The sequence below is a fragment of the Moschus berezovskii genome, chromosome 11, assembly GCF_049115385.1.
Source record: "Moschus berezovskii isolate FMDL1 chromosome 11, NW_MosBer_1.0, whole genome shotgun sequence".
In the NCBI taxonomy this organism is placed as follows: domain Eukaryota; kingdom Metazoa; phylum Chordata; class Mammalia; order Artiodactyla; family Moschidae; genus Moschus; species Moschus berezovskii.
This window is the reverse complement of record NC_142470.1, coordinates 4,116,287-4,128,299: the sequence shown is the minus strand read 5'-3', so window position 1 is coordinate 4,128,299 and position 12,013 is coordinate 4,116,287.

The window sequence follows — 12,013 nt, the reverse complement described above, 5'->3', positions numbered from 1 at the left end:
GTAGCAAGGGTTAGAAACTTTCTGCCCCATCCAGCACCAGCAAAGGTACTGAGAGAAGAGAAGGGAAAGAATTGTGCCTCAGAGAAATGGCCACCAGCAAGGGTCTCAGAAGCAAAGCAGTATGCCTTCAGTGGTTTATTCTAGAGCAAGTTGAGGAATGTAAGGGGGAGTCAGACAGCTTCAGCAGGCTGTTAGACCACACACAGTTAATGTCAGTTGACTAGTATCTGGGGAGTTTAAGTGAAGTGCTCATTACCAGGATTTTATCAACAATAAGCATGTGATTCAGACAAATCCTCCTGCGGAGAACAACCAGAAAAGCTAGATAAACACCAAACAGGAGAAAGAAAATGAATAACACGCCTCAATATGTGGTAGTAGAACTGCTGAAAGATCTAAGAGAAAAAAACTTTAAGCAAAAGAAAAACATTTTCTCAAAAGAAAACAAGTTAACCTTTAAAAAAAAGAAAAAAGTAGTAAAATTTAAAGAAGACTTCTCATGGAAATGGTGAAAATGAGAAGGCAATGAAAAGGTGCCTTTGGGGGACTGAGAGAGTAACTTCCAACCTCAAATTCAGAGCTCAGCAGAAAAGTCAGAATGAAAAGTCAGACATGTTCAGACAAATAAGAATGGAAAATGAAAGCACCAAAGGAAATTCTAGAATGGTGTCAGATGGAAGGCAGTTAAAGAGAAGGGCACTAGGAAGGGGAGGCGGGAGGGCAAAGCTGCAAATGTCTGAAGCAAACAGAACATCCTGAGGTTCTGAAACAAAAGATACCTGCAAGTCAGGCGCGTTTGGTTCTGTAAGTCCGAGCCCTATCTAGGAACAGGTATAACTAATCCATATTAGACTGGATAAGCTTTTTCTCTAAACACTTGAAGAAAAGCAAAGGGTCTATAATTAAGCCCATGGAGGAGGGAAACCAGAACATTTTAGAAAGAATCCCTTAGAAGAAATGGAGTAGCTGTCATAGTCAACAAGAGTCCTAAATGCAGTACTTAGGTGCAATCTCAAAAATGACAGAATGATCTCTGTTCATTTCCAAGGCAAACCATTCAGTATCAGAGTAATCCAAGTCTATGCCCCAACCATTAATGCCAAAGAAGCTGAACGATCCTGTGAAGACAAACAAGACCTTCTAGAACTAACACCAAAAAAAGGATGTCCTTTTCATCATAGGGGACTGGAATGCAAAAGCAGGAAGTCAAGAGATAGCTGAAGTAACAGGCAAGTTTGACCGTGGAGTACAAAACGAAGCAGGGCAAAGGCTAACAGAGTTTTGCCAAGAGAACGCACTGGTCATAGCAAACACCCTCTTCCAACAACACAAGAGATGACTTGACACATGGACAGCACCAGATGGACACCAGTTATAAATGGACATGGAACAACAGACTGGTTCCAAGTTGGGAAAGGAGTACATCAAGGCTGCATATTGTCACCCCGCTTACTTAACTTATATGCAGAGCACATCATGAGAAATGCAGGCTGGATGAAGCACAAGCTGGAATTGAGATTGCTGGGAGAAATATCAATAACCTCAGATAAGCAGATGACACCACCCTTATGGTAGACGGTGAAGAGAAACTAAAGGATCTCTTGATGAAAGTGAAAGAGGAGAGTGAAAAGCTGACTTTAAACATTCAAAAAATGAAGATCATGGCATCCGGTCCCATCACTTCATGGCAAATAGATGGGGAAACAATGGAAACGGAGACTTTATTTTCTTGGGCTCCAAAGTCACTGCAGGTGGTGACTGCAGCCACGAAATTAAGACGCTTGCTTCTTGGAAGAAAAGCTACGACAAACCTAGACAGCATATTGAACAACAGAGACTTGGCCCACAAAGCTCTAGTCTCTCCAGTGGTCATGAATGGGTGTGAAGAGGTGGGCCATGACAAAGGCTGACTGCCAGAGAATTGACGCTTTGAACTGTGGTGTGGAGAAGACTCTTGAGAGGCCTTTGGACTCAAGGAGATCAAACCAGTCAATCCTAAAGGAAATCAACCCTGAATGTTCATTGGAAGGACTGATGCTGAAGCTCCAGTATTTTGGCCACCTGATATGAAGACCTGACTCACTGGAAAAGACCCTGATGCTGGGAAAAATTGAAGACAGGAGAAGGGGATGACAGAGGATGAGACAGTGGTAATTACATCAAATATAAATAAACCATCCGATCAAAGCAAGATGGTCAGACTGATTTTTTTAAGTGTTAAAAGTGATAAAATATAAGGATACAGGAACTTTTAAAGGATGGAAAACTATACCATGCAAACATTAGTCAGAAGGTAGTTGATATTTCATTGGATTGGAAGACTCAGTATTGTCAAAGTGACTATACTACCCAAGGCAGTCTACAGATTCAGTGCAATCCGTACCAAATTACCAATGGCATTTTTCACAGAAGTAGAACAAAAAAAATTTTTTTATTTGTGTGGAAACACAAAAGACTCCAAATAGCCAAAGCAATCTTGAGAAAGAAAAACAGCTGGAGGAATAAGGCTCCTTCACGTCAGACTATACTAAAAAAATTACAGTCATCAAAATAGTATGGTACTGGCACAGAACCAAAAATACAGATCAATGGCACAGGACAGAATGTGCAGAGACAAACCCATGCACTTAACAGCCAATAATATATGACAAAGGAGGTAAGAATGGAGAAAAGAATTTCTTTAATAAGTGGTGCTGGAAAAATTGGACAGCTACGTATAAAAGAATGAAATTAGAACATTCTCTAAAATTACACACAAAAATAAACTCAAAATGGGTTACAGACCTAAATGTAAGACCAGACACTGTAAAACTTCTAGAGGGAAACAAAGGCAGAACACTCTGACATAAGTCGCAGCAATACCTTTTTGGATCCCTCTCCTAGAGTAATGGAAATAAAAATAAACTGGACCTAATTAAACTTAAAAGCTTTTTCACAGCAAAGAAAATCATAAATCGAAAAGGCAACTGACAAAATGGAAGAAAACATCTGCAAATGATGTAACCGACAAGGAATTAAATCTCCACAACATATAAACTACTCACACAGCTCAATATAAAAAAAAAAAGAAAAAACCCAATCCAAAACTAGGCAGAAGATTTAAATAGACATTTTTCCAAAGAAGACATCAGTTCAATCGCTCAGTCCTGTCCGACTCTTTGCGACCCCATGAACCACAGCACACCAGGCCTCCCTGTCCATCACCAACTCCCAGAGTCCACCCAAACCCATGTCCATGGAGTCGGTGATGCCATCCAACCATCTCATCCTCTGTCATCCCCTTCTCCTCCTGCCCTCAGTCTTTCCCAGCATCAGGGTCTTCTCAAATGAGTCAGCTCTTCGCATCAGGTGGCCAAACTATTGGAGCTTCAGCATCAGTCCTTCCAATGAACACCAGGACTGATCTCCTTTAGGATGGACTGGTTGGATCACCTTGAGTTCAAAGGACTCTCAAGAGTCTTCTCCAACACCACAGTTCAAAACATCAATTCCTTGGCACTCAGCTTTCTTTTTAGTTCAACTGTCACATCCATACATGACCACTGGAAAAACCATAGCCTTGACTAGACGGACCTTTGTTGACAAAGTAATGTCTCTGCTTTTCAATATACTGTCTAGGTTGGTCATAACTTTCCTCCCAAGGAGTCAGTGTCTTTTAATTTCATGGCTGCAATCACCATCTGCAGTGATTTTGGAGCCCAGAAAAATAGTCAGCCACTGTTTCCCCATCTATTTGCCATGAAGTGATGGGACCGGATGCCACGATCTTAGTTTTCTGAATGTTGAGTTTTAAGCCAGCTTTTTCACTCCCCTCTTTCACTTTCATCAAGAGGCTCTTTAGTTCTTCACTTTCTGCCATAAGGGTGGTGTCATCTGCATATCTGAGGTTATTGATATTTCTCCCTGCAATCTTGATTCCAGCTTGTGCTTCCTCCAGCCCAGCGTTTCTCATGATGTACTCTGCATATAAGTTAAATAAGCAGGGTGACAATATACAGCCTTGCTGCTGCTGCTGCTGCTAAGTCACTTCAGTCGTGTCTGACTCTGTGCGACCCCATATACAAAAGCCCACCAGGCTCCCCCGTCCCTGGGATTCTCCAGGCAAGAACACTGGTGTGGGTTGCCATTTCCTTCTCCAATGCATGAAAGAGAAAAGTGAAAGTGAAGGCGCTCAGTGGTGTCCAACTTCACGACCCCATGGACTGCAGCCCACCAGGCTCCTCCGTCCATGGGATTTTCTAGGCAAGAGTACTGGAGTGGGGTGCCATTGCCTTCTCCATACAGCCTTGACGTACTCCTTTTCCTATTTGGAACCATTCTGTTGTTCCATGTCCGGTTCTAACTGTTGCTTCCTGACCTGCATAGAGGTTTCTCAAGAGGCAGGTCAGGTGGTCTGGTATTCCCATCTCTTTCAGAATTTTCCACAGTTTATTGTGATCCACACAGTCAAAGGCTTTGGCATAGTCAATAAAGCAGAAATAGATGTTTTTCTGGAACTCTGTTGCTTTTTCGATGATCCAGCGGATGTTGGCAATTTGATCTCTGGTGCCTCTGCCTTTTCTAAAACCTGCTTGAGCATCTGGAAGTTCACAGTTCACGTATTGCTGAAGCCTGGCTTGGAGAATTTTAAGCATTACTTTGCTAGCGTGTGAGATGAGTGCAATTGTGCGGTAGTTTGAGCATTCTTTGGCATTGCCTTTCTTTGGGATTGGAATGAAAATTGACCTTTTCCAGTCCTGTGGCCACTGCTGAGTTTTCCAAATGTGCTGGCATATTGAGTGCAGCACTTTCACAGCATCATCTTTCAGGATTTGAAATAACTCAAGTAGAATTCCATCACCTCCACTAGCTTTGTTCATAGTGATGGTTCGTAAGGCCCCCTTGACTTCACATTCCAGGATGTCTGGCTCTAGGTGAGTGATCATACCATCGTGATTATCTGGGTCGTGAAGCTCTTTTTTGTACAGTTCTTCTGTGTATTCTTGCCACCTCTTCTTAATATCTTGTGCTTCTGTCAGGTCCCTGCCATTTCTGTCCTTTATCGAGCCCATACAGATGGTCAAAAAGCAAAGCACATTAAAAGATGGTCAACATCACTACTATTGTTCCGCCGCTCAGTCTTGTCCAACATTTTGGGACCCCATGGACTACAGCACACCAGGCTTCCCTGTCCTTCACTATCTCCTGGAGTTTGCTCAAACTCATGTCCACTGAGTCGGTGATGCCATCCAGCCATCTTGTCCTCTGTCGTCCCCTTCTCCTCCTGTCTTCAATCTTTCCCTGCATCAGGGTCTTTTCCAGTGAGTCAGCTCTTCGCATCAGGTGGCCAAAGTATTGGAGTTTCAGCTTCAGTATCAGTCCTTGCAGTGAATATTCAGGGTTGATTTCCTTTAGGATTGACTGGTTTGATCTTGTAGTCCAAGGGATTCTCAAGAGTTCTCCAAAACCACAGTTTGAAAGCATCAATTCTTCAGCATTCAGCCTTCTTTATGGTCCAACTCTCATATCTGTTCATGACTGCTGGAAAAACTATAGCTTTTACTTTACAGATCTTTGTCAGCAAAGTGACGTCTCTACTTTTTAATACGCTATCTAGGTTTGTCATAATTTTCTTCCAAGGAACAAGTGTCTTTTAATTTCATTGCTTCAGTAACCATCCACAGTGATTCTGGAGTCCAAGAAAATAAAACCTGTCACTGTTTCCATTTTTTCCCCTATTTGCCATGAAGTGATGGAACCAGATGCCATGCATTCCAACATTTTTTTAAATTTTTATTTAATAAATGGTACAAAGCACAATGCCAAAAACATTAACAGTTAAAATTTTTTTTAACATTTTTTGAATGTTGAGTTTTAAGCCAGCTTTTTCACTCTCCTCTTTCACGCTCTTCAAGAGGCTCTTTAGTTTCTCTTCACTTTCTGCCATTAGAAAGGGCTGGTTCTAGTAATCCTTTTTAAATCCATTTTGAGTTTATTGTGTATTGTGTTGGGGAGTGTTCTGATTTCATTCTTTCACATGTAACTGTCTGGTTTTCCCAGCACCACTTATTGAAGAGATTGTCTTTTCTCCATTGTATATTCTTGCCAGTTTTGTCATAGATTAATTGACCATGTTTGTGTGGGTTTATCTTTGGGCTTTCTACCCTGTTCCGTTGACCTGTATTTCTCTTTTTCTGTCAGTACCATGCTGTTTTGATGACTGTAGCTTTATGGTATAGTCTGAAGTCAAGGAGCCTTATTCCTCCAGCTCTGTTTTTCTTTCTCAAGATTGCTTTGTCTATCTGGGGTCTTTTGTATACTAATTCTCTTTAGTAAAGCTTGCTTTGAAGATTGCTGGCCGCTACCCTAAAACAGCTCCAACAAGGACATTATGTGGGCAGCCAAAGGGGTGGATGACCAACCTAGATAGTATATTAAAAAGCAGAGACATTACTTTGCCAACAAAGGTCCATCTAGTCAAGGCTATGGTTTTTCCAGTGGTCATGTATAGATGTGAGAGTTGGACTGTGAAGAAGGTTGATCGCCGAAGAATTGATGCTTTTGAACTGTGGTGCTGGAGAAGACTCTTGAGAGTCCCTTGGACTGCAAGGCGATCCAACCAGTCCATTCTAAAGGAGATCAATCCTGGGTGTTCATTGGAAGGGCTGATGCTAAAGCTGAAATTCCAATACTTTGGCCACCTCATGAGACGAGTTGACTCACTGGAAAAGACTCTGATGCTGGGAAGGATTGGGGGCGGGAGGAGACGGGGACGACAGAGAATGAGATGGCTGGATGGCATCAGCGACTCGATGGACATGAGTTTGAGTGAACTCCGGGAGTTGGTGATGGACAGGGAGGCCTGGCGTGCTGTGATTCATGGGGTTGCAAAGAGTTGGACACGACTGAGCAACTGAACTGAACTGAACTGAAAGGGGTGGATGGCAGCAGAAACTGGACGCTTCTCAGAGATCCTCTTGCCTCCCCTGAGTCCACTATTAGGTGTGGAAGCAGTGTCAGCAGTACCTGACCCCTTCTCCACCTGAGCATTGGTTTCTCTCCTCTCCTGTCTGAAGGCCTCTCCCGGTGCCCCCAGGGACTTATTTGGTTGCCAGATAGCAGTAGTCTAGGGGAGGTAACTCCCCTGAGGGCAACTCTAAAGCAATGAGAAATGAGGGTCAGTCCCTTGGAGGGATGATTTCAAACGGTGTTCCCATGGCTTTTTGGAGGATCCCCCAGTGGGATGCACCCTAGTAACCTACAGCAGCATCCTGCCCATCCACCTAGACTTTATTGACCTCTCTCCCTTTCCTGTTCCCCATCCCTCCACGCACTTCCTAGGATCACCTCCCGGTACCCAAGACCCTCCTCGTCCCACGATCTGCTTTGGTGGGAACCCAAACAAGACAAAGCCAATCTTACAGACAAGCAAAAATTTAGGTGCCAAACTCCTAAACAAAGATTATCAAAATGAATTCATTATATATATATATGATTAAATATATCTATAATAAAAATAAAGAAGGCTGAGTGCCAAAGAATTGATGCTTTCTAATTTTGTTAAGCTTGTCACTTGAGGGTGCTAAAGGGACACTGCAGAAGGAAGAGGTTTCCTGGGTCTGGTGAATTTTGCCCTTCCTTTCCTTCCTCCCTATCCTCCTCCTCCTCGGCAGCTGTGCCCACCACTGTAGAGGATCGTCTTTGTTGCTCTGCCCCAGAGGACTCTTGTGAGTCCCTGGAACTGCAAGGAAATCAAACTGGTCAATCCTAAAGGAAATCAACCTTGACTTTTCATGGGAAGGACTGATGCTGAAGCTCCAGTACTTTGGCCACCTGATGGAAAGAGCCAACTCACTGGAAAAGACCCTGATGCTGGGAAAGATTGAGGGCAGGAGGAGAAGGGGGCAACAGAGGATGAGATGGTTAGACGGCATCATTGACTCAATGGACATGAGTTTGAGCAAACTCTGGGAGATGGTGAAGAACAGGGAGGGCTGGCACGTTGCTGGCATGGGGTCACAAAGAGTCAGACACGACTTAGCAGTTCAACAACAAAAATTATACTACATCACAATCAAAGCGGTTTACTCTAGAAATGAACCAGAAAGAACCAATCATTGCAGTTCACTACAGCAAATGAAGAGAAAAATAAAGTGATCATCTCAAAAGATGGAAAAAAGAAGATTGATGAAATTCAATAATAATGATTTCTTTTTAAATGACCATCTCAGTAATCTTGGAAAAGGAACAGTTAACTTCCTAATTTAATAAAATATATCTTAAACAACTCTTACAACAAATGTTATGCTTAATGGTAAAATATTGAGAACTCTACTGAGATCAGGAATGAGAAAAAAAAGAGACTGACTATTAGCACTTCTGCTCAGTATTGTAGTATAGGTCCTGGCCATTGCAATAAGGCAAGAAAGAGACAGGTATAAACATTGGAAAAAATAGACACCATATTCTCAGTCAGTATGACTGGGCATGAAAAAAGTATTAAAGAACCCACTGGTACATTTTCAAATTAAGTGAGATTAGCAAGGTTTCTGGATACAAAAAAAAACCCTCAAAAAAATGATAGAAATGTGTATGATGGTTCTGTTCATAATATTCTAGAGCCTGGAAACAACACAAATGCCCATCAATAATTAAATATATAAAGAAAATGCAGACTGTCCACACAGAGGAATATTACACAGCAGTAAACAAGGAACAGGTCCATGACACCTGTGTGCCACTTTACTGAATGCTTAACGCTAGGTCCAGACACCCTTCACTGCCGCTTCTGGTCTGATGGGCTCCCGCCTTCAGCGTGTCTCCTTTGCAGTGAGCACGATGTTAGGCTTGTCAGTAGAAGGCGCTGGAGGGACGCTGCAGAAGGCAGCGGTTTCCCGGGTCTGCTGGACTGTGCGCTTCCTTTCCTCCTTACCCGTCCTCCTCCTCCTCGGCAGCTGTGACCATGACCACACAGGACTGTCGCCCATGCTCTGTCCCAGGCTTTGCTGAGTGTCTCCAACCATAAGAGCAGCTGGCCCGTGGGTCCCAGATTAGATCAGCCTGGTAGGGTGACCAACTCATGCCAGTTTGTCCAAGACTGGCCCAGTTTTAACACTGAAAATCCCACAACGCCGTCAGACCTGTGGATACTGGGACGCTGATTCACCCTACAAACCGTGCTCCTCAAACATGAACTCAAGAGCCTTTAAGCGGAAGGGAGAAGCCCAGGACTCCAAGGGCACCTGCCTGCAGTTAAGAGGAAGGACCCCGTCCTTGCCTGGACCGCAGCCAGCCCACAACCACAGCTAACGCCATCCTTGGCTGTTTCCACATTCAGGTTCTGTTACCGTCTCCTTTCCCTGTCTCCTCCTTCAGACAAGCCAAGGAAGTCAGGCTGAGAGGGCAGCAGTGCTGGTGTTAGCTGGGGCTCTGACAAGAGGCCATCATGTCTGCCACCCAGGTCTGCTCACTGGGGACACGGGCCTGTGTTGGAAGAGACAGGTGCCTCCAAGAGTCTCTCGGGATTTCAGGGGAGGCCGGGTGTCGGGGGGGCTCAATCCAGCCCCAGGTCTGAGTCCTCGAGTCTCTGATTCTCTCAGCTCTGCCCTTCTTTGCATTTCAGCTTCCTTGTCAGGCCGGTAGCAAGATAATGTGCCGGATAGCTGGAAAAATGTTTTCACAGTGGTGCCCACGCCTGGCTGCACCCATGGAGGCAAGCGTAAGCAGCCGGAGGCGGGCTCTGAGAAGGTCCAAGTTGCATGAACACCTCAGGGGATGCTGACGCACTTGTGAACTCACCTGCACCCTCTCAGGGTGCACCTCCACACGGACACGCACACACCGCAGCTTCACTCTACCACGTGACCCCGATCACTTCCAAAGCCGGCAACTTCCCCACACCCCCCGGCAGTCTGCACGAGTGCCCGCTGCTCCACATTCTTTCAACACGAGGAGCTTCCAGGCTGTTAGATTATTGCCAGTCTGGGAGCACGTGGCACTATCCCAGGACAGTGTGCTCATCCCCGGTTACGGAAAAGGGAGAGCTTTCTTGATATATTCAGTTGGCCGTTCATGTTTTCTTCCGTAAAATGTCCAGTTATGCCCTGTTCACACCTCTCAGTCACATGTGTGTGTGCTGCCTTTTAGGCCTGTCTCAGATGCAGTCAGCTTTTTAATTAACATGTAACATACATAACAAAGTGTATGGCTTAAGATTTGGGCATAACTACTATCCAGACTGACAAAAGCTTGACGTCGCCCAAAAGGTTCCTGGCACCAACCCCCGGCTCCAGCAATGATCTGCTCAGAGGTCTTAGTTATTTCTGATTTCTGTTAGCAGTGATTCGTTTTTATCTGTTCATGAACTTCATCCACATCAAATCATAACATCGAGTCTTCTGGGTCTGGTTGTGAGATTCACTTGGACTGTGGCCTTTATCAGGGGTTTGTTCTATTGTCACAGATCATCTACCTGTGTAATATGCCACAACTGATAGACAGTATTGTTTCCAGTTTAGGACTAATACGAACACAACTGCTGTTAACAAGTTTGTACATAGTCGCACACATTTTTCTTGGCACTACTAGGGGAGGAATGCCAGGCGCCCATGTGCAGCATGGTTCACGGTCTTCTGAATGGTAACCAAGGCTCCCACCCCCCAGTACTGCAAGGGAGTTCTAGTGTCTCCGTCTTGGCTCCAACACTTTGCGATGACAGTCTCATTAAAAACTGGCCGGCGGTGGGGGGCGGGGGTGCAGCGGTGTGCAGGCAGCTCTCAGTAGGACCCTCATCTGCATTTAATACACTTTAAATGAATGAATTCTTGCTTTAAATGAACAACTTCTATGATATGGGAATTATCTCTCAATAAAGTTTACATTGCTGCACCTTCTCCATCACTCACCACGACCTCCAAGCTCTGGTGGCTTTGCAGAGAGCAGATAAAGTCATCACTGCAAAGGAGACCCCAGCTTGGGCACACCTGTGGTTCAACCTCCCCATGGATCCGAGGCGGCAGGTTCGATGCACCGGGCCTGTGAGCTGGCCCCTGCGTGTTCTTCCTCTCCACCTGGAGATCAGTGGAGGGTGCCACTGTTTCTGAAGTGTGACTCAGTGCTCTGTTGGCTATTTACATGTAAATTACACGGTAGTGTCCTCCTGTCTGGGTGGGAAAGATTTGCAAAGGCAACAAGAGCTTGACAGGAAACACTGGACTTCACATGGGCATCACTAAAAACCAGTCTATGGTTGAGCAGAAGTGACTGCTGAGAACCAAGCTCAGCCCTCTTGCCCTGGGGAAGAAATGACCGTGTTGGTGGCTCAGTAACTTATTTGATGGCCCCGAATGGCTGGTGGGAAAAAAAAAATCCAGGAAGTGTTTTGCTGAAGAAAGGTGCCTGGCTCATATGACAACGTGGGTGAACTCCAAGGGCGTTACACTCGGTGAAATCCACCGCCGCAGAGAGCAAGCGCTGCGTGACTTCACTTACATGCGGGGTCTGAAATCATCAAGCTCACAGAAGCAGGGAGCAGGCCGGGGACTGCCAGGGGCTGGGGAGGGGAGCGGGGTGCTGCTGTTCCCCAGGCCCAGAGCTTTAGTTACCCGAGAGGAATAACAATTCTAGAGAGTCGCTCCCAGCAATAAGCCTAGAGTCAACACTCTAGTATACGCTGAAAATTTAAGAGAGTAGATCTGCTAAGTGTCCTTACCACCGTCTTTAAAAAGCAGGTTACAGGGCAGTATATACGATACAGTCCCATTGGTGTATTTAAACCACTTATCTGTCCACCTGTCCATTCATCTGTCCATCCATCCATCCGCTTCAGACTTTGAAATACAGTTATCTCCAGCAAATGGACACCTAAGGATTTTATTGTGGAGAGGATGGGAATTTCCCTTCCTAGGGGATGAGCTTCCGATGTACTGTTTGGCTTTTTTTTATAAGTAACATTTTAATAATAAAAATAATCACGTTTCAATTTTTTAATGGCAGCATTTCCATGATCAACTCATAGTCACTTTTTCCTATACCT